General features: G+C 35.6%; 1 protein-coding gene across 9 annotated transcripts in view; it reads left to right on the top strand.

The window, feature by feature from the left end:
• Positions 1-23,485, top strand: part of NAV3 (neuron navigator 3) — a 791,518-nt gene that overhangs the window by 400,867 nt on the left and 367,166 nt on the right. The gene's annotated exons all lie outside the window — the stretch shown is intronic.

Raw genomic sequence — 23,485 nt, forward strand, 5'->3', positions numbered from 1 at the left:
TCTTTTATATAGGCTTTGAGAGAATCAAATGAGGTAATGTTAGTGGCTAAATATGTAAATTTTAGTTTTGTTTTATCGTTATTTTTAATGAGAATGAAATATAATAATTTCTACAGTTATTGTTGGAGCGGACTTCCTTTCCTCTGACCTCATATTACCATGAGGTTAGTCACTGTTGATGTGCCATAAACATGTATCAATGGGTGAATTAATGAATTAGTAAAATGGAACTACTCTTTTATCTCAATGAACATTTTAGAAATTACTTTATTGGAGGAGAAATACTGTATCAGTTAGCTTTTGCTGCATAACCAAACACCCCCAAATCACCATTTATTAGCAGATTGTTCTGTGGCTCAGCTGGAATGGCTTTTCTCTGCTCCACGTGTTTTGGCTGCATTCTTGCATTTGCAGTCAGCTGGCTGCTCCCTCATGGCCTTGCTCACATAGCCGGCAGTTGGTACTAGCTCTCAGGAGGGCCGTTTATCTATAGCAGTCTAGCTCAGGCCTGAGCTGCAAGAGACAAGGCACACCTCAATGTGCACATACCGTAAACTACCTGTTTGTATAGTGTTTGCTAATTTTCCGTTGGCCAAAGCAAGCGTGGGAGAGGTCAGTGTGAGAAGAGATAACGCAAGAGTTTGTATACCAGGAAATTTGGTTCACTGAGGCTCTTTATTCTAACAATATACTACAAATATAAATTTTGAGCCTCCCTTGCTTTCTTGGATTTTTGACTTATGTTAAATGCTTTGATTAATTTTCCTGTTTATGAAGTAAAGTGGGGATACTCTTGAATCTGATTTTAAAGATGTTAATCAACATGATCTCTTATTGAGAATTATTTTCTAATTCTAACTTTTATGTCAGAATGTGACTGAGCCAAACTTTAGTAGCTATGACTGGTGATAAATATTAAGAAGGTTTATTTCTCCCCTGATGAATGCTAATGATGCTAATGATGGTGACAGCACTTACCACTAAATGAACTCTTAATTTGCATCACTCACTGTGTTAAGTTCTTTATATACACTCTCTTATTTTATCCTAGTCATAGTCTATCCTTTTTATTTGTTTTAAATCAAACAGGAAAGTAAAGTAGTAAGAGGCTAATAAACTTCCCCAGGGTCATATACTAGCAAGGGGTGGAGGTGATAATTGACATCTGTTGGTCTGATGTCAGGACGCAGGCTTTTGGTTACTGTACTGTACAGTGTCACAAATTTTATGTGTGTATGTATGTATCTTAAATATTGAATGAATATGTGTAATCATAATGTTTTATATTATCTTAGTTATAGTGCTATTGTATTATTTGATTTTCCCAGAATCTCGACAGTAATCTCAGTGAATAGTGGGAATCAATGTCACAAAAAATTAATGACACAATTAGATCAATGTGCTAAAGGGCATCATTATCACCATCACATCTACTTGCTTTCTGAGAGGTACAACTTAGTTAAAACACATTGAACTATGGGTGAGTAATAGTTTAGTAGTAACAGACCTGTACTCTTGTGGAACATCAACAGTAATGTCTTGAAATGGCTTTTGAGGCCTTGAACTTGGCAGCCACTGTGAAGATTCAATTTGGCTCACTAAGCATAGGTAAAGGCCAAAAGGGAGAACAGTAGAGCAGGAAGGGGCTGGTTGTATTTATGGGTGGGCTTTAGAAATGAAACTGTTCCCGAAGCAGAAATGGAACATGGAACTCAACTCCCAGAGCTAATGAACTGAGGTATTGAAATCTGCAAACCACATGAACTTCAGTTTGGCTGTTGTTGTAGGAAAGTGTTTTCTCCTGTGAATTAAATGGGTCCTGGTGAGTGTACAGTGGTCTGGTGTTCTTGGGGCTCATATTATTCTTGAGGGAATGGGAAACTTTTGCTGCTTACTAAGTGTTTAGAAAATAACCAGAGCATTTGCTCCACAAAAGTCATTGGCTTGATTGGCCTTAGTTTTCGAATACTTACTAACAAAGAAAACAGGCATTTTACTCAGGATTTTTAAGCACAATAGGAGCTGCTATGGTCCATAAACAATTCATAATTTTACTTAGAAATGATTATGTAGCTATATGTTTAAAATTTGAATTAACAACACATTTTGGTTTCTGTGGAATTGGGTTATGTATCTGAGTTTTATACCAGAATGAGTTGTGAAGAATTAATTGGGGGAATATTTTTAAGATCTACTTTTTAGTAGATACAGATTTGTGAGATAAAACGCATAAATAGAAAAGTCCTTATTTATGTCAGTGCTTTTGATGGAAGGTAGGAGCCAGCACTTATTAGATTTTTCTTTACTTTCAAGTCCTTTTACACATCTAGGATATTCCTCACCACTGTCTAAAACATACAATTTTTCAGACTGGATTCTATGATTTTATTACAGAGGCAATTAGGGGAAAACATGACAACCATCTTTTCTCACCAAAACTTATATTTGTTCCTTTGCTTTGCCTACCTAAGCATTAGAGTCTGAAAGAAATGATTTTTTAATATAGATTCTAATCCATATTGACCTTGGGTACAAGACTTAATCTTACAGTCATTCCCACAAAAGAAAACTGATATGATAACCTACCTCAAAGTGTGGTGGTGAGGATACAATGAGCTAGATATATGACAGCAACTTGGCAGAGTGGCTCTCACATAAACATTACTCAGTAAGTGTTAGTTGCTTCATCCCATTTATATGATTACACAGCATACTGTATATATGTGATACTGTATATGTAATTTTTTTTTCTGCTTTATCTCCCCAAGCCCCCCCTGTACACAGTTGTATATCTTAGTTGCAGGTCCTTCTAGTTGTGGGAAGTGGGATGCCGCCTCAACGTGGCCGGACGAGCGGTGCCATGTCCGCGCCCAGAATCCGAACCCTGGGCCGCCGCAGCCGAGAGTGCGTGAACTTAACCACTCGGCCATGGAGCCAGCCCCTGTATATGTAATTTCTCATTGCATAACACACATTAAATATCCTGTCTTTGTGAATAAAACTAAACCTTAACTAAAAGTAGTTTTAAATATTGATGGATTATAAAAAGTAATCATTCCATGAATTTTAATTTTCTCTTCAATTTTTAAAATTCACGTCCTTACCATTTATTGGTATCTCTCTCACACCAACATACATCCAGAGGAAGAGGAGGAGATTTGTTTTCCCCATGATTTCGGAATTTGTTTTGACAGTGTGTACTTAGAGTCCTGATTTTTAGAGATGTGGAGAGCACTAATATGTTTTCTTTCATTTTGTCTTTCTTTGATGAATAAAAATGGAACTTGGGATGTTTTGTTACACTAAAACTCTAAAAGCGTAGTGTGCTTCATCCGAATTGGAAAGTTGAGTGTATAAAATTTAGATTTTCCTGGTTCCGGCCCGGTGGCACAGAAGTTTAAGTTCTCGCTCTCTGCTTCGGCAACCCAGGGTCCGCGGTACAGATCCTGGGCACAGTTTATAGAGCCATGTACCATGCTGTGGCAGGCATCCCACATAGAGAATAGAGGAAGATGGGCATGGATGTTAGCTCAGGGCCATTCTTCCTCAGCAAAAAGAGGAGGATTGGCAGCGGATGTCAGCTCAGGGCTAATCTTCTCAAAATAAATAAATAAATAAAGGAAAAAATTTAGGTTCTTCTTTCTTGGGTTTTGTTCTTTCTAATACAACAATCTGGAATGCTTGATGTAACTTGCTTCCTAAGATTTCAGTTTACTGCCTGGAAAAACTAATAGCTGCCCCCGACATCCTAGCTTCGCCACTCCCAGAGCTTTGCATGTAACTCCCTTAACACGCCAGACATGTTCTTCTTCCCTCTTTAAAGATTTCTAAATGAAAGAGTCCTTGTCCTGTCTTCCTTTTCAGGTAGTAAGTATCTGAATGAGAGACTCCATGTCTTATGTTTCTCTACTCTTTATAGCACTTTTGCTCATGTTGCTGCTAACTAAATATTTGATAAATGATTGAATGAGTGGTCATTTAGTCTCTCACGGGACCCATTTTGAACATCCTTCAATTGTACGTATAGATACAAAAGTGGGTTAAACCACTATTTAAAATAATCCATCTTTTAAAACAATTCTTTGGCCTTAAAGCGCTTGCATAGGTATAAGACTGTGAGAAATGATTCTGGCCTAGAGGTCTTGGTATATATTTTGATGCTACCTACATCACTGTTTCTGTCTATTTTCACCTTTCCCAACTTAGCCTAGATGTTCAGGGATCACTGGGCAGGAATCAGCTAAAAAGACATCCATAACTTTCTATAGCAAATGCAATTAATCCTCCCACCAATAACTGACTCCAGGAAAACCAAACATAAGAGATGTGAGAAGTTAGATGTATTATGAATTTCATATTAGATTAATTGTGTGGTTTGCATTTATAGCTCAATCAAGATTATCTGTGATTTTTAGGAAGGAAAGATGGAGAAAGAAGAAATGTGTTTGGCGTTATTGCCAGGTATTTAACAGGAAAACAGAACTTTTCTCTGATTCAAATAATTATTTTCTAGAAATGGATGCTAGATAATGTAAATGTGTTTCAAGTAAACTCCATTAATGAAGTCCAAAACGACTTTAAAAGCTATGTTCTTCTTGTGCACCTAGCACTTTGAAAACTCCTTAAGGTAATTTGAAAAGGTACATTTATTATAGAACTCCCTATATTCAATGACATTTTAAGGACAATGTCACATTCTCTAGCTTTCTTTCCTGCTGTGTTTACATTTTAGCCAGCGAACCTGAGGAATGAGTTACTATCTTTCTTGTTTTTTTACTTATGAAAAAACTCCTGAATAAAAAAATACTTTGTTGATGGGAGTTGTTTATTCTTTGTATTTGAACTCTGTCCTTTAAATGGGATTAAATTGCTGATTTCCATTTCATAGTAAAACCACTGTTGTGTGGCTTTTTCCATGGTGAATTACAAATCATTTTGGCTTTAATGTTTGGCAGATATGTACTTGATCTGTGTATCAGATCTGCCTTTGGTTGGGTTCCTGGTTGCTCCGGTGCAGCAAAATTGAATTGCCAAATATTTTTATTGGCTTGTCACCTTTGCTGTTGTAAAAATATTAAGTCAAGGATCTATTAAAACCAGATTCTCAAATGCTTGACTGTCCAAACTGTTCTGCTCAGGATTGATCCAGGTTTTGCTTTCTTTTTCAGTTTAATTTCAAATTCTCTTGGTCAGTTTTCTACTTCTTAGTCATTTTACACATTTTTTTCGACAAGATCCATTATATGTTTTTATATCAATCAGTAATCTGACGTTTTATACTTAGTGAATAATTGATTGGTTTAAAGTGATATTACTAGATTGTAGTTAGTCTTTGGGTGGTGAACATGATGTAATCTACACAGAATTCAAAATATATTATGATGTACACCTGAAAGTTATATAATGTTATATACCAGTGTTACTGCAAAAAAAAAAATTAAAAAATAAATAAATAAAATTTAAAAATAAAATAAAATGAAGTGATATTACATAATTCCATGAGTAAACTTATAACTGTTTTAGAATCAAAACGTATTTTAAAATTTAGGGCAATCTTGCAAACCAACATGGGTTGAACAGATTTTCCTTTCCAAGATTAAATACTTTTTGGAAATGTCAATTAAAATAGAACTAAGAAATTTCAGGTACAATGTCAGCAAATGTGTTTCTTAAAAATGTTTTAATTCTTTTTACGCCTTAACAAATATTTCTGCCTGGCCACTACTAATAAAACTAGGTCAATATTCAAATTAAATCGTTTTTTTAAATTACCACTTAAAAGTTTTCTTTATATTAAGTCAGTTTTATTGTTTTCTTATTTTAATCCAAACATACTTGCTCAGTTTAAAACATACAATGAGTGATAAAAATGAAACAGCTTTATAGTCAGATTCCCATATTTGACTACTGGTAACAAATATTCAAGACAATTAGATTTCTTAAATGCAAACTTTTTAACCCTTTCAATTCAAGATATTTCTCTCAAAAAATACACGCATACATGCACAGTAGATGAATTTTTAAAACTTTAAGAATAAAAGTGTTAAGTAGTGTTGTAGTTATTAGGTACTAGTACACATTTCTCTATATCCAATTCTTTACCATCTACTCCTATTGTCCATGAATATCTACTCATCATTCATGCATTCTTCCATTTTTTCAGGATCACTGAAAAGGAGCATAATTTGCACAATGTCTGGCCATGTTTTCTAGTATATAAAAGCCCCTGCCCTCCAGGACCTTTTAATTTAGTTAGGAAAACTAATTATAGTTATTAATAACTAAGAGAGTATATGATAAGACATATATTAAGAGAACACTTTCCTGACCACCACTATCCCCAAGTCTCAGATTATTTAGTTGTATCTTCTCAAGGAATATTTCTTTTTATCAAAGCACTTTTAGTGATTCGATGCTAGGCCTTCTTTAGTTTGATTATGTAATTGTATAATTCTTCCCAGTTGTCAGAAGGGGCTAACCAACATTTTTCCTGCATCTAACACAGTGCCCAACTCATAGTGGGTACTTAATAAATATTTATTAGTGTATGACTGAAATCTGAAATACAACATAGACACTCAGAGAACTGGAAGTGAACTTGGGGTTGGAATTGTCAAGGAAGGTCGTACTCCTTGGCTTTAGAAGAGAAGGTCATGGATAGGTGGAAAGAAGGAAGAGAGGCATTCACTGAGAGTGGTGTAAAACAAGATAAGATAACACAATATAAAATTAGCCATTTTAAAGTGAACAGTTCAGGGACACTTAGTACAGTCACAATGTTGTGCAACCACCAACTCAATCTAGTTCCCAAAATTTTTCATCACCTCAAAAGGAAATCCTGTACTCACTAAACCCTTGTGGAGCCCTCACTCCACATTTCCTCCCCTCCCCCCAGCCCCTGGCAGCCACCGGTCTGAATTCTGTCTCCATGTATTTGCCTATTCTGGATATTTCATAGAAATTGCAATCATATGATATATAACCTTTATGCCAGGCTTCTTTCACTTAGCATAATGTTTTCAAGGTTCTCTCATATTGTGGCATATATCAGTACTTCATTCCTTTTTAAGGCTGCATATTTCATTATGTGTATATACCACAATTTGTTTATCCATTCATCCATTGATGGACCTTTTGGCTGTTATGAATAATGCTGCTATGAAAATTCATATATGTGTATTTTTTTAGTATGTTTTTAATTCTTTAGGGTATATATCCAGGAGTGAAATTGCTGGATCATATTTTTATGACATTATAGTGCTTTTAGGACAAATTATGACCCAATATTTACTTGATATCCCAAGAAGAAATCATTTTATGAACATTAAAACTATATTCGGTTTGTTAAATTTTTGCATTCATGGGAAACATTTTCAAGTTTATAATTGTTTCATTCATAAATGTATCCCATTTTAATTTTTTTTCAGTATATGAGTTTAAAATAGAAGTTTACTTCTTGCTTTGTTTTAGCCCTTAGGTTTTTATCTTCTTAATACCCCAAATTAATCATCTATTAAGGTGATTCTTGACTTTGGAGTTGCTGGTTAGTTCCTTTTTGAGCCCTGATTCCATCGTTACCATATTTTTATTTACCCTCAACCCTGACATTTCTTCATAATATTCAGCAAGGTGGTAATCACAGGCATAGAAAATTTTATTCCATTCTTCTTGGATTCCTTCATTCAGTGAGATGTGTATTTTCCATTGTGTTCTTTTACTGCCGGTAGCCTGAAATAACAGCCCCATATACTGTTGCAAAAACCCATGCCATTCAAATTCTTCAATTGCAACAAACTTCAACTTACAGTTTTATGCTTCAATCTACGTTAAACCTTCCTTGGATTGGAAATATCTGGAAATCCTTTTCTGATGGAAACCCTACTAATTAGTGAAACATGGAGATAACAAATAATGAAACTCTATTTAATAAATGATTTATTTCTTCCCATCCTGACTTCCATGATCATTTCAGAGATCAGAGATTTAGTGCCAATGAAAAGTACTGAGAAATTTTACTTCTAATGTAATAAAAAAATCACGTTTAATGTTGAGCAAAACTCGGATTAACACAGACATTCTTTGTAAATAAAAACTCACCAAACTCTTGTAGACAACGGGATTCTCTCAGCCTTTGGTGCCTGGGCAGAGTTTACATAAAGCAAGGAGGCTCTGTGCAGCGGACACCTTTTGTTTTCATCTGCCCAACGTTCATTACTCATTCTTTTGCTGATAGCACACTCATTTTACTCTGGGGAACCAGCCACTGAAATGGGATAGTGTCTTGGGGGGACAATATATCAAAGTACTCTACATTTCATGGCTGAGAGGTAGGGATGTGACCCAAATTTTGTGAATCAAATTTCTTTCCCAGAAATGTAATCCTTGAGCAGAACAACAAACAAATCTGGAATTGATTTTAGGAGGCCCTGAAGAAAGTCTCCGTTAGATCCTGCCACTCAGATCACCAGACCTGACTGATTGAGCTTTTCTTTTAGTTTTGTTAGCAACTAACTCTGCATCATCCTTCCAATAGTTGTATTCACACGTGGAGGAGCTATCCCAAATCCTACAGCTATCCCATAGAACATAGCCGGGGAGGAAGAAGAACTCATCAAAATAAAAAGTCCTAGGGAAAACAGGATAAATGTGTATTTAAGAAATAGTTCATAAGGAAGTATGAAGGATAGGACTACTCAGCAACCACATGGCCAGTACTAGATTGGTTCGTATATCTAATAGCAAGCACTCAAAAGATTAGAGTCTGACACTAATCCAAAATATTTCAGTGAAGAGTGGCAAATTCTATGCTGTCATTTCTTTCAGCTATTTCTTTTTTCTGGCATCTAATGTAAATACATCTAAGTTATTCTCAAAAGTGAACCCTCTTTCTTGTTCTTCTCTTTATTGCACACTACAAAACAGTGGTTCACAGAGTAAGGACTCAGGATCAGCAACCTTTAGGAACTTGTTAGAAAATCAAATCCCCACTTCTCTATTTCAGAGACTCTGTGGGTAGGGCCCAGCCATCTGGGTTTTAGCAAGCCCTCCAGGTGAATCAGATGCCCGCTAACATTAAAGAAACACTGACTGAATATCATGCCAGAGGTTGATGGACACTTGCAAGTCTAATATCCTGTGTCAGTGCCCAAGAAGACTCATGGGCCTTCATATGCTGAGAGAAAACTCTGATTTGGGGGGAACATCCCAACATCTCCTAATGTTTCCTGCACTATGATGAATTTCTTAAAAGTCCTTCAGGAAGATGTGGTCTCTAGATCAGACATTCTACTTTCTCTGCCATGGTCTGCCATTGAACTCTACTTCCAACAAACTCTACACCATGCAAAGCAAAAGAGAAATAAATAAAACAACACCAAAGCAATGGAAATCTTTATTTGAAATGTTATACCAAGAAAACAACAACAAGGAGAGGGGGTTGACATCAAAGGGAATGATTGGGTTAAAGCCAATAAAAACAACTGATGTGTAGTAAGCAGAGGCAGTTATAGAAGGAAGGAGAAACCGGATCCCGTGGAAGGGATTAAAGGACTGGGGAGAAGCAGTTTGTAAACTGAGAAAGTGAGTCCTCAGTGGCACAGGCCTACTTTTCTCCTTCATTAGACTGGAATTGCCCATTAGTGGGACTCACCTGTGATTAAAAACCAGCAACAGCAAAACAGTAAAATACTGGATGTGCCAGCTTTAAAACAAGTTCAGACTGTTTCTAAGCTTGTTCATGGTTTCAAAATGTTGATTAGAATGCTGCTGCTGCTGCTGATGTTAATCAGTGAGGTTGGAAACTTCCAGATCTTCTTGAATGTGAATCCCCAATTTTGGGAGTGGAGGAGATGTTTTTCATTTTCTCACGGAGTTGAGATGTATGTGGCAAGATACACTGACTTTGCTATCATTTAAGTTGGCACTGTTAAGAGTGGGGTCCTTGAAAGCTGTCAGGGGAGGGAGCTGTCATGAACATCGGAGTACAGCAGTGTCGTAGACAAGGTGGTGAGCACTAATGATGGAAGGGTTACACACTTCTTGCATTTTAGTCCTGGCTCTATTCACTACAAGTCAGGCATTCTTAATTATTTCAAAGTAAAATTTTAGGCTGAATAAATAATGTAAAAAGCAAATTGCAGACAGTAAATTTAATCATAACTCACTGTTTAGCTCAGTGCAATATTTTATTTATGGCATTACAGTTACTTATCTTGTTTATATTGAAGCAAATGAGGATCTCCTTGGATCGGGAGAGTACTAGAGTGGGCAGGATGCAATTACTTTAAAAATACAAGTGTTGAAACTTGACTGTCTTGTCCTGTGCAGATATTACTATGTTATTATGCTACTATTTTCTCATTACTAGAATTACAGCATATATATTTTCAGAAGCACATAGTAAATATTGGCCTTTCCTTTTAAATATTTGAGTAGGCTAAGGGTCTCTACTATGATTACATAGGTCAAATATAATGCATTAAAAAATTGAATGGCTTTCCAAGTTATCGTGTATATCATCTCCAGTAAGTTTCAGCTTTTAAAATTCCATTCTAGTCTTGTATAATTATCACTTTATATTAGAACATCTTCATTCTAATATATGTAAAATGTGGTCACAGCTTCCTGAGATGTCATAATTCATCAAATCTGTTTTCCCCTATATCTCATCTCCACATCCTTTCTGAACTGTACACTGTAATTTTTAGATTGCCAAGTATGATCTATCAAAACTAGAACTTGGGTGTGGTGCTTAGAAACTTTTAGATATTCCAATAAAATAGTAATCTGATGTCTATGGAAAACTGGATAATTTTCTATTGATATTTTATGGTATTTTGGAACCTCTTAATATATGAGTATATACCAGGGGAGGAGAGAAATTGAAATGCATTATATTTTGTCAAGCTATTACCGCACAAAGTGGGAGTTCTCTGCCTAATGTGCATTAAAAAAAAAAAAAAACAATTATTATGGCATCAGCTTTTGAGAAAGAAGAGGCTTTATTGTGAGGTTGACCAGCAAGGAAATAGGAGGCAACACTCTCAAATCTGTCTCCCCCGTTCAGGGTTTGGGGTGAAATTTTAAACGTTAGAGGAAGTGGTCGGGTACACACAAATCCTGGTGGGGCAGGTTTCAATTGGAGGGCTTTAAACAGTTATGGTATGATGTGGAAGGGGCTTTCACACCGGGGCTTCCTAGACAAGAGAACCCTCGCTGCTGATAAGAGTCTGACTTTCAAGTTGTATTCATGTTCCTGTCCTTTGGTTCCATTGGATGGAGAATCTTTTGTTCTGGTGCCATTTCAAGTCAAGATGTCCTCCTCTGTGCATGCTCTGGCTACATGACTTGCGAATTTTTGACGCTCCTGAGAAATCTTCTGTTGATAAGGTGGGGTCACTTTGAACTGGTCCTAGAGGGCCTGTGGTCACAAAGCTAGTCTCATAAATCAAATGATTTTAGAAGACAGGGAGTAAGAACAGGAGTATTGAGGAAATATAAGATACAATTTCAAAAGCGAGAAGAAAACTGATGGGAGAATAATTAAGAGTGAATTGGTGGAGATTTGTGAATAATTACAAGGCATGTTAAGGGACAGATGAATGTGGTATTCATTGGAAAGGATTAAGAATTAAGACAGTAAAAATACTAGAAACAGAAAGTGTGGACACAGACTGTTTCTTTTTGATGTACTGCTATATCAATATATCATCTAATGTATTCATCTATATTTTCAGACTAGTTGACTACCCTCTGCTATGATCAATATGTAAATAAGTGTTTTACCTCAGTCAGAGAAAGTGCATTTTTACAGAGAGAAGGAATTTGTCAGCCTTCTGAAAAGTGAATATCCTGGAAAACCACTGTTCTTATTTTCTGGATGGAATTGGTACCAGATCAGTATTTTCAGATAGGCTCTAGGATGATGGCATTTATTTCCCTTTGCTCTCTTTCCTGTGAGTTTTATCATTCAGGACTATCCATAAGTTTTTTATCCAAGGCCAGGACAAAGGACTAGAGAAATGGAAGGTGAAGCTCCTGTGTAGGTGCCTCTGACAAGCACTGTTGTCTGCATCACTCTCGAGTGGTTCTGTCTTGTTCCCTGCACGCCTCTGCACCTGATAGGCTTGAACATCACTCACAGACACAATATCTTGTCCACTTAGCTTTACGTTTACTTCATTTGGTTGTTGCCACCCTTCCTCCCCCTTCCCAAAGCAACAATGAAGAAATATTTTATATCAATAGGCAAATATGTAAAAGGTTATTTGAAATAAATAATATGGGTTTAAGGTTTTATGTTTCAGCTCAGTTCTAAATGCTTTATGATCTCTAAACTATGGAGAGAATGTTGACTGTTTCATAGCGAACATTTTAAGCTCAAAGTTCAGAGAGAGTAGTAAAGTGCTATGTATGTGTTAAAAACTCTCTGAATTCTTGCTGACTGAGACCGGGCAAAGATGTGTCTGCAGAGCTGTTATTTTACCTGCTACAATCCAACTTGGGTTGTCCCTTTTAATTTCAATTTTTTCATCCTCCTTTCCAATCTATTATACTCTTTCTGTCTCCTAGGTGACTATTTATTGACCCTTAATCCTAACTTACTACATTTACTTTGGTGATCAATTTTTGGAAGGATCCTTATAGGGTCCCAGACGCTGAAGGAGAAATGATACCAATAAAATGTAAATGAGAGAGAAAGCAAGTAAGCAAGCAAACTTTAGAACTTATCTAAATGGAGCTCACTGTTTTAAGATTGCCTGGAATTGCTGTCCCCTGTTTAAGATTCACTAGTAATTTTACACCTTTATTGAATATTCTTTGAAGAAGTAGTAAGTCCTGTCCTTTGCCAGAGATGCTTTATTTAAATAAATCCTCTGGAGAAAAACTCAAGAGGAAAAGCCGCTGAGTTTACTTAATATAAAAAAAGTTGCTCTTTTTTTTCTTTAGTGTTTCCTTGCTAGCATTGCTTGTTGATTAAAATGCTGTCAAAGTTCTAGTGATTCTATCAAGACCACACTCTGCCTTTTTACTGCAGAGGCAAATGTTACCCTCTCCAGAGGTTTCTCTAGCAAAGCATTTTCTCCTTTTCAGCTCTTAGCATTGCCAGAGGTGCAATTAAATGGTCACTTCACCTTCTTCTAATTTTTGAGGCATGTTATTTTCATTGTTTTTCTTGTTTGAGCAGTTACGGTCTCCATATGCTCGTTATGTAAGATTGCTCTTAAAACCCAGGTGAGAGATGCAAGCTGGTGGGGAAGAAAATCACCAGTGGCCTCCCATTTATCTCATTTTAGCCATCAAAGGTAAATTCAGTTGGGCAAATGTGTTTCTAAGCATCTTTCAGTGATCAGGCAATATTTCTGTATAGTTCCTCAACAGCGTGAACCTTACAGGTATAAGGTTCTGTATCTGTAGAACCTTAATAGCTTTGGGCTATTGAGATAGTAGTTTTTAGATAAGGTACAGCCAATAAGCAGATGAATTAGAAGCTGAGGTGTGGTGCAATAAATATAGGTAGAAACTAGGCTTTTTGTGTGGCGTGGGGGAGAATGTAAGGATTTCTTCCTGATGAATATAAACAAAAACAATTTCAAGGAAAATGAGAATTTAATCATTTAAATAACTTTTAGTAAGCCATCCAATTGAACTGAATTTATTTTTCCTAATGTTTTTCTTAGAGAAATCCCAAATATCCTGTTTCTTGAGAATCTGGGATATGTACAGTGGAAAATGCAAATATGCCATTATTGCAGAAAGAATTGTAGAAATAAAACTTCTAGAATGTGCATACTTTTGGGTCTGGTTTTTAAAACTGTCTTATGAAAATGGTATATTTCTAATGAGCAACTTTAATAGGAAACAGGGAAATTGGCTTTATGGGAGAAGGTCTATCTCATCCAATTAGAATTATGAAACTTTCCAGTTATGTTTGTTCAAAGTGTTTTGTTTGGTTTTGTTTGCCTGTTTTTTGTCAGAAAGTGTGGAAAGTTAGAAAGTGTGGAAAGTTGGCGGTGTTGTCCCCAGGACTAAGAGTATGTGAAGGCTAATACCCTTTGTTTTAAATGACCTCATGTAAAAGTTAACACTTGTGTTAGGAAAGTCTGGAGTAAATCAGTACATTTGTGAGATTTCAGGTTAGTATCTGATGATCTCCGTCAGAAAGTGTGTAGAGGAGACAAATAACACATTACCTTTCGTCTTTCGTCCTACTTGCATTGGAGAGAAAAAAACTTTTGTTCTATTAATTCCAGAAAGATATGTGATAGATTTTCTTTTACGTCTGATAAAGAATGCAAAAATAAGTGTATTTATTAGTAAGCCAAGTTAAATTAGTGAAAAGTCAAATTAGTGTAAAAGTTGACAAATTGCTCATTTCCCTGATTTTATATTCCAAGTTCATATGTGATATGTATTATGCCAGTTGTTGATAGATTTCAGCCCATCCCATTTTCAGCAAATCTAGTGGTACTTGATTCCATTTTATTTTGGGTCTGCAAATTTTCCCTCATATTCTTAAAATCCATTGCAGGCATTTCCAGTGACTAAGGAGATATCTGTCAGTGATAGTGGAATTGATTGATTTCAAAGCTTCTTGTTGCTATTATAGAATTTGGCAAAGAGAGGACTCATGGCAGCAATAGATGTTTCTGGGAACCTTCTATGAGACCAGTGGGAACCTTATCAGTATTTTTGGTGGTTCCCTCTCACATCACCCCCTTTTTCTTTTTTGTCTGAACTGAATACTAACATAGCTATAGTATAAATTGCTACCTATCCTGAAAGTACAAGACTTGACTAATAATGAGGATTTTTAAGCTGAGGTTGCAAAGAGTCAAACTTCCTCTTCTATTAGATGACAACTAGTTTATCACTAGGTACTTAATAATAAGTTATCGGCAAATTTTTCTTTATTCTCATTTTTTTTCTAAGTTTGTGGAATCTTTTCAATTCTTTAAGAATGTAGCTATTGAATAAAAAAAAATATAGACTGAAGTTTCAGAAAGCAAATCTGGATAACCATTTTTTTTCTATACTCATCCTTGTACACCCCTGAAAGCTTATAAATAGTTTGTGGATGCATCTTAGAAGGATAAAAAACAGAATTTTTTTGTAAAAATATTTAGCAAGAGAATAAGTGTACATGGGGAAAAAATGAAGAAAACAAAACATCTTAGTCTTAACCTAAATTTTCAACTTTGTTAAAAATTAGTTCTTCATATACATCTTATACTAATGATAAAAAATTTCCTGAGTTAAGTCATCTTTACAGAAATCTGTCATACTCTGCCAACATTATGCTTTTACATTTAGCTATTTTCACAGTTCAGGTATTTAAAACAGGGAAGAGGAAGATAATTTAGGGAAACATATGTGTTCATAAAACCAATAATGATGTATATTTGATTTATATTTAGATATCAACATTTTAGTAAGAAAACTGATTGGAAAGGAAAATGGATGACAAGGTCAGGATGAATATAATATCAGTAAAAGGAAATATATAAAGATAACTATTCTGGTGAAAGCAGATAAAAAGGAAAAAGAAAACTTTGATGTATTCTCTCAGACTCTTTTTTTAAAGATTGTATTTGAAGATTGCATCTTTTGTGGTATATTTTCTATGTATTTCTGAATCTAATGGATTAGTGTCCCTGACAGAGAAACATGGTTTTCCAGTTATTGGTCTCATTTTATTTCTGGGCTATTGAGAAAAGAGCCATTGTGTACAGCTGGGAAGGTTGTGCACTGCACCACTCCAGATGCGGGAGGCACGACAACTGCAAATGATGGCCCTGGATCATGTTGGGGAGGAAAAATGTTTCCTCTACTCTTCTAGGTTCTTCTGGCTGGTGTAAGAATTAAATTGACATGAGACAGATTAACAGGAGAAAATCAAATTTAATTTTGTATGTGTGGGGGCTCCATGAGAACATAAGGCCAGCCAATAATCAGGCAATTGAGGCTTATGTGACATTTTTGAGCTAAAGAGAATGGGGTATGGGTCTGGGACTTCAAAGTGGAGGAAGACAATTCAAAGAAAGTTAAAAAGAGCAAATGGTTGGTAAACAAATGTATGCTGTTCCTGCAGAGAAGCCTTTCTTATGTAAAACAAAGTTATATTTGGTGATAACTCCCTTCTTGGTGCAGGCTCCCTATCTAAATTCTTTTGGGTAGCTAAGGGGGAGATAAAAAGAAAAACTTATTAAGTCTTCTGTTTCTTAAAAGTAATCAGCCTAAAATAATCCTCATGCCAAAGAGCAACATTTTGAGGTGGCAAATTTTGCTCCCCTATAATCGCTACTTTTGTTCAGTGGAATAAGCAGACGCTCATAATGTATGTATAATTTTATGTTGCTGACCAAGCGGCTGAATAAAAAGAATAGTGGGAGAACAATCCTTAGACCCTGTGTTTTCATTCTCACACTTCCTAATTCCCCATTCTTATTTCATGTCTTCTGGTAGGTTGAATAATAGGTGATCTTGCTGATCTCTTAATATTTCCCCTCCGTCTCTCTCTTTCTCATTCTCTCTCTCCCTCTCCCCCCCATCTTCCTTTCCCCCTTCACTCTCTTTCTCACTCACACACACACAGACACACACTCACAGCTGTTTTGAAATATCCCCAAGTTCCTAGTAAAATGTTGTATGATCTGATAAAGACCACCTTTGTGAAGCTATTGATTTGGGTGGGTTTTCTGGGTGGTCTCCTAGAATGAATATGGAAGTAAGTTATATCTGAAATTCCCTTTGCTGTAACTAAGGGAAATATCTCCTGATCTCAGGCAGCAATTAATTTAATTCACTTTTTTGGGTTAAAATCACAGGTGATTATATTGCTACCCAATGTTAAAATATAAAAATAAAGTTAGAAAGAGAACTTTAGAAAAGATTTCTCCTGAACTGCTGAAGGAAACCTGATTCACCCTCAATATCTGAAATAAAGCAGGGGGTAGTTGACATTTTTACTCTGAATGTGTAAGAGCAATGGCTGTGTTTCATGCCCTAGGATTCTAGGAATGTGAGCTGTTAATATTCCTGCAAGTGGTATTCCTGCCAATTCTTTATGACTTCAAGGTACAACTTTTGCAAGCATCATTTTTATTGATATATTTTAAACAATAATGTTTTCATGTGTTGCCCCTTTTTATTTTAACCAATTCTTATTTATACATAATATTGAAAAATAGCTGAAAGTAATAAAAGTCACAAGGGAATAGTAGTAAAAGGATACTTTTATAAAATAGGGTTTTTGTATGTTGTTATTGCCTAAAATTATTTGGCTACATTTCCCAGGAACAAACTGTCATGACTTGGGTTAAGGTGCCTTTCTTTACCTTTAGAACACAGTGTATTTGTGTACATGTATGCCAAAAGGAAAAATTATTTCAAGTGTAACTATTTTTAACGTTGTTAGTGTCCTTTTCTAGTATCTCTTAGATTGGTAAGTTGTATGGTCTTGTTAGAGAACTGAAATTTATCTGGGAAGACGATCGAAGTGATTTTGTGTTAATAACATAGCTGTCCTTTCTCCAGATGTGTATATTTTTGACCCTGGGGGCTGAAATCCTAAAAGAGAGAGTATCAAGATGTAATGCCATTTCAAAGCTAACTACATTTGCTCTTCATTTTACGTTATGGTTAAGAGGCCTTCTGAATTGATGAATTTTATTTGCTCAATAAACTGTCTCAGTAGCATATTGTAAGGAAGCCTGATAGATTGTAAATGTATGCTATAGAGCAAATATACCCAGTTCCCACCTTTCCTGAGTTGTTCCTCATTTTAGTGGGCATTGCGTGCTTTACCAAATATCCCTTAACTGTTTTGTCATTGGCTCCTTTGTATTCATCACTTGCCTTTATGTTTTGGCCAGCTGATTTACCTTCTTTTCCCCTGTTCAATACCGCAAAAAAGGCATATCTTGGCTTATTGCCCCCTGAAATACACTGTATGGCTAATACTTCTCTATGATCAAATTTTTCCCAGATATCTGAAAAGAAATGCCAATGAGGATTCTGGCAAGAAACATTCTAAAACAGACTTTCAGTGTTTTAAGTGTTTAAAGCCAAATCTGGAAAATAGTTTTAACTCCATGTTCACTAGATCTTAAATTATTTTTTATTATTTGAATTTCCTCATTAGATCTAGAAAACAATCTAACCCAATCAATCAAACCTTTTTCAAGCTGTCAGTACAAATTATTTCTTCTCTAAGGTTTAAGGGAAATTTTCAGCTAGATGAAGGAGACTAACAAACCAACAAAGTTCTTAAGGTCTAATGTGAAAAACTAGTAACAGCCAATATGTTTTCAGAATGGAATGGAGAAAAAAGAATTAAGATCTGACTACTTATGCTTCTGACCATTATACGTTAACAGGGACCTCATAAACTCTCCTATCTTAAGCAACTAGAAACTGGACAAAAGTATATAAAACAATATTATCCAGGCTTTGGACAAAGGCAGCACAGGACTATGATAGCTGAGGGAAGGATAATAAAAGAGGAGTCCTGTTGTTGTGCCAGCTTACTTCCCGAAGGTGGTATCCAGATCACAGAGCAGGGAGGGGAACCCAAATAGAGTCCAGCAGTTGTGCTGAGTTATAGAGAGTGAAATCAAAGTTCAGGAAAGATTAGAGGTCTAAAATTTTTCAGAGTACCAGAAGGGAATGAAGTACAGAGAGAGAGAGAGAGAAAATGAATGAGAGAGAGAAAGAATGAGAGAATGCGAATGAACACTGGACCTCACAGTGGCGTCTCCCCCAGGGTTTGGTAGAGGACCTAACTGTACGTGTATGAGAGGAAACAAGCAAAGACCTAGGAAAGAAGCACCAGACAGGAGTATGACAAATAACCCTAGAATTCACACAAGTTTGAGAAGACTTTGTATTCTCCCCAGCTAGAGTCAAGAGATCGCTTAATACAGGAGGCATTTGTTAGAGTTCAGAAAAGTGTATTTCTACAGGACTCATATTAAAATTAGCCCTAGACAACAAGCTGTTCCCTACCTTCTTTAACATAGCTTATAAGAAAGTCTCGAAAGTAACTTGATTGTCTGCCATTACGAAGTCATACACTATTTGAAATCCAGCAAACAACAATGTGTAATTCAAAATGTCTACCATCCAGAAAAAAATTACCAGGCATGTAAAAAGCAGCATAATATGACTCATATCCAGGAAGAAAAAAAATCGATTAATAGAAACATACCCCAAAATAACAGAGATGATAAAATTAGTGGACAAGAATATTAAACTGTTATAAATATGCCCCATAAATTTAAGGAGGTAGAAGAAAATCTAAATATGATGAGAAGAGAAATGGTAGATATAAAAGATACCAAATGGAACTTCTAGAGATGAAAAATGCATTATCTGAAATAAAATATACTACATAGGATTAACAATAGATTAAACACCATAGAAGTAAACATTGGTGAACTTGAAAGCATAGCAGTAGCAGTTAATTAAATGCAAAATGAAGAGCCAAGAGTTAAAAAGACTTAAAGAGGGGCTGGCCCCGTAGCCGAGTGGTTAAGTTCACGCACTCCGCTGCAGGCGGCCCAGTGTTTCGTGGGTTCGAATCCTGGGTGCGGATATGGCACTGCTCATCAAACCACGCTGAGGCAGCGTCCCACATGCCACAACTAGAAGGACCCACAACAAAGAATATACAACTATGTACTGGGGGGCTTTGGGGAGAAAAAGGAAAAAAATAAAATCTTTAAAAAAAGAAAACACTTAAAGAATAAACAGAACATTAGTAATCTGTGGTAAAAAAGAAAATGATCCAGCTTGTGTGTAATTGGAGTCCCAGAAAGAAAAGGGGAGGCAGGCAAATATTTTTAGAAATAAAAATTGTCCCAAATTTAACAAAATGATAAAGACCAATGAACACTGAACAGGAGAAACATAACGAAAGTCAAATTGCTAAAAAATGAGTCAAAAGAGAAAAATTGTAACAAAAGCTCGACAAAATAGATACAAAACATAGGAAAAAAGATCAGATTTACAACAGACTTCTCCATAGAAACTGTGCAAGTTAAAAATAATAGAGTGGACTCTTTAAAGTACTGAAGACGGAAAATTGTTAACTTAGAATTCTGTACTCAGAAAAAATTCATTTCAAAAATTGAGGTTAATAAATTCTCTTTCAGTCAAACAAAAGCTGAGCTGGTTAATCACCAGTAAGTCTGGAGTAAAGTAAATGTTATGGGAGGTTGTTCAGGGAGAAGGAAAATGACACCAGATGGGAATTTCCATCTATACAAAGGAAGGGAGATACGAAATAGTAAATTTGAGAAATAGTTACCAGAAATAGAAATTATGTGGATAAATATAAAATGTGTTTTATTCATTTTTATTTTTCTTTAAAAAGTAATTGACAGTTTAGAACAAAATAATAATGTGCTATTTTAATGTATATTGAAGAAAATATATGACACTAATAGCACAAAAACGTGAGGGGAACATGAAAATAAAATATTATGAGGTTTGTACATTATACAATCATGTGTCACTTAACCACAGGGATACATTGTAAGAAATGGGTTGTTAGGAGATTTCATCATGCGAACGTCCTACAGTGCACTTACACAAACCTGGATGGTGTAGCCTACTACACACCGATGCTATATGGTACTAATCTTCTGGAACTACTGTCATATATGTGGTCTATCATTGACTGAAACGTCATATGCGGCACATGACTGTGTATAAAGTAGTTTAATATTATTTGAAGATATACTGTAATAAGTTAATGATTTAAATGCTAAATTATAGAACAACCATTAAAAAATGTTGATACAACACTATCTATAATTAAACAAATAGTACAGATAAAAGGGAATCAAACAAATTTAATTGATCCAATGGAGGTAGGAAAGGGGAAAAAGAATAAAGAACAAATAGGAAACTAACGGTAAGATGAAGCTGGCAGTCTTAAACCAATCATATCAATAATTACATTAATCTGAAATGATCTAAATACTCCAATTAAAAGGCACAGATTGTAAGAGAGAATAAAAGATCAAGATGAAATTTAGCCAGGTTGGAATTTTCTTATTGCCTGAAACTCTACCTTGCCTTTGGAAGACAGTGTGTTTCAGGAGTCATTGCCACTTTTCCTGTTCCATTTGATGGGAAAAAATAAGTAATTTGTCGCATTTTAATTTTCAGGACTTTTCCCCAGAGTTCAATTCTGTTAACCCTTGTGATCTGGACCAAACTCTTCAATTGTGCTTCTTGACCTTACCGAATAATTCTCAAGGCTGTTATGGTTCTTATAACACTAGTAGCTAACATTCATTGAGCATTTACTATGTGGCAGATTCTGTTCTAATGACTTCCTACATTTATTTCCTTTAATTCTCACAGCTACTTTCTGAAGGAAGTACAGTTATTTTTTTTTCCATCTTACCGATAGTGAAACTGAGACACAGCAACTTCCAAATTCACGCCACTAGTAAATGAGGAAGCAGAGATTTGACTACAGGCAGTCTACCTTTAGAGTCCATTTCCTCAACCGTCAAACTGCAAATCCTCTAAAATACAGATCTTAAATTTTAGTGTATAGAAGAATCAATTTATTTAAATTCAGTTCTCAGACCTCTCCCACTCCCATATGATTCTTATTTGGTGGGTTTGGGATGAATCCAGTAACCTATATTTTTAGCAAGCCCTCAAGGTGGGGGTTTGTTGAACTCAGTTTGAGAAACCCCATTTTCTGTGACTTTAAGCTAGTTACTTAATTTGTCAGGGCCTTTGTCTCCTATTCAAAGGTGATATCCTTTTAGGATGAAATGAGATGACAGCTCCTGGCACATGGTAAATCCTCTATAGTAAGTAAACTTGTTTTTGTTGCTCTTGGTGGTAGATGTTATTTCATGGAATCAGTCAACTGTGGCAATTACTTTGAACCCTATCCTTCAGTTGTAGTGAAATTATATTGTCTAATGAACAAAAGTCATTTCAAAGTGGAAAGACATCTTACTGAATGTGAACACTTTTTTCAGTTTGATTGTATCAGGAATCACAGTGTGTTCTGCTCCAACATCTGTTCCTAAAATACTAATTAGCTCACTTGTAATTGGTAAATATAGTTATGTTGGTATAATGTAGAAGTTGTGCAGCTTTATATGTGATTTATCCTGAGCCAGGGGTGGCAGAATCGTCACAGTACGATTATAGCCTTGATTGGGAAGAGAAGCTCTCAGCTTTGATGCTGTATAGTCAACAGGAGCCCTTTTGGCTCAGTTTGAAGAAAATTTAAAAAAACAAATGTCTGTAACTGGGGCATACCCTTGTCTTGTGTGGGTCTTCAATATTTGTAGATTTCACTGCCTCCTGTGCACGTTTCAATGGCGAGCCTATTGGCTCAGAGTTTGCCTTCCAACTGGATTTGTTCCACCAATTCTAATTAAAGTATTGCCAGGACTTCTACTCAATTGTTTTTTGTTTTTGTTTTCATTTTAGCTCTGGGCTAAGCTCCTTACTTGGGTGGTCCAAATTATCTTCCGAGATACCAATATTATTTTTGCTAGTGATCTGCTCCCAAAGTGGCATATATTTTGAGTGGTCTTCCCAGAACCTGTTCTCCCCACATGTCCTATTATTTTAGGTATGCCATTTTGTTTGCAATGTGAGCATTACAGGATGTATATATCTTCTCATATAGTTGAAACCCCGTTTTGGGAACATGAACACCTCCAGCTCTGCAATACTGATAGTTTCTGGAAGGGAAAGTGTAAGTGGTTTGTAAATTATAAAGTAACTTCCTCAGAGTGATCATTTCATTTCTTTATCACCACTAGTGTTGTATTTGTTTCCTATTATCCCATTGTGTAAAGCCCACTTGGGTTACTTCTTTTAAAAGTTGGCAAGATTTCTAACTCGTATTTGAATTTTTTCTATGCTTATATCAGAAACATATAAATTTAACTTTACTTATTGGCTCTTTTATCTGTAAATTACTCCTTCTCACCTAAAAGAACATAACAATTTATAGAGCTGGAGATAGTAGACAAGGAAAATCATTTCTTTCCTATAGAGAGAGACTTTCTACAATAATGGTTAGGATTCTCATAATTGCCTCCATTTATTGAATGTCCACTAAATGTCCACTCATTTTTCTAGGATCATCACTTGAATATTACTAATTCTTAAAATCTTTGATAAATATAACATAGATTTTCTAAATAAAAAAACAGGAGTAAATCTGTCTGGTTCTTATAGAATTCTTCAACAGAAACATGAGGGATATGAAATCAAGTAATTTCCTGTTATTAGATAGGAAATAGCTATTGAAATCTCAACACTGTCCCATAAGTAGGTATTTACTAAATGATGGGGAAATTTCTTTGTGTACACATTGTCTAAATACAACTACTTTCAAGACAATAATGCACGTACATTACATATTTTCTTATAAGCTTATCCCTTGCTTTTGTTAAAGATCCTGACATATTTTAACCACAAATGGAACATGCTC

The sequence above is a fragment of the Equus przewalskii genome, chromosome 29, assembly GCF_037783145.1.
Source record: "Equus przewalskii isolate Varuska chromosome 29, EquPr2, whole genome shotgun sequence".
NCBI lineage: Eukaryota > Metazoa > Chordata > Mammalia > Perissodactyla > Equidae > Equus > Equus przewalskii.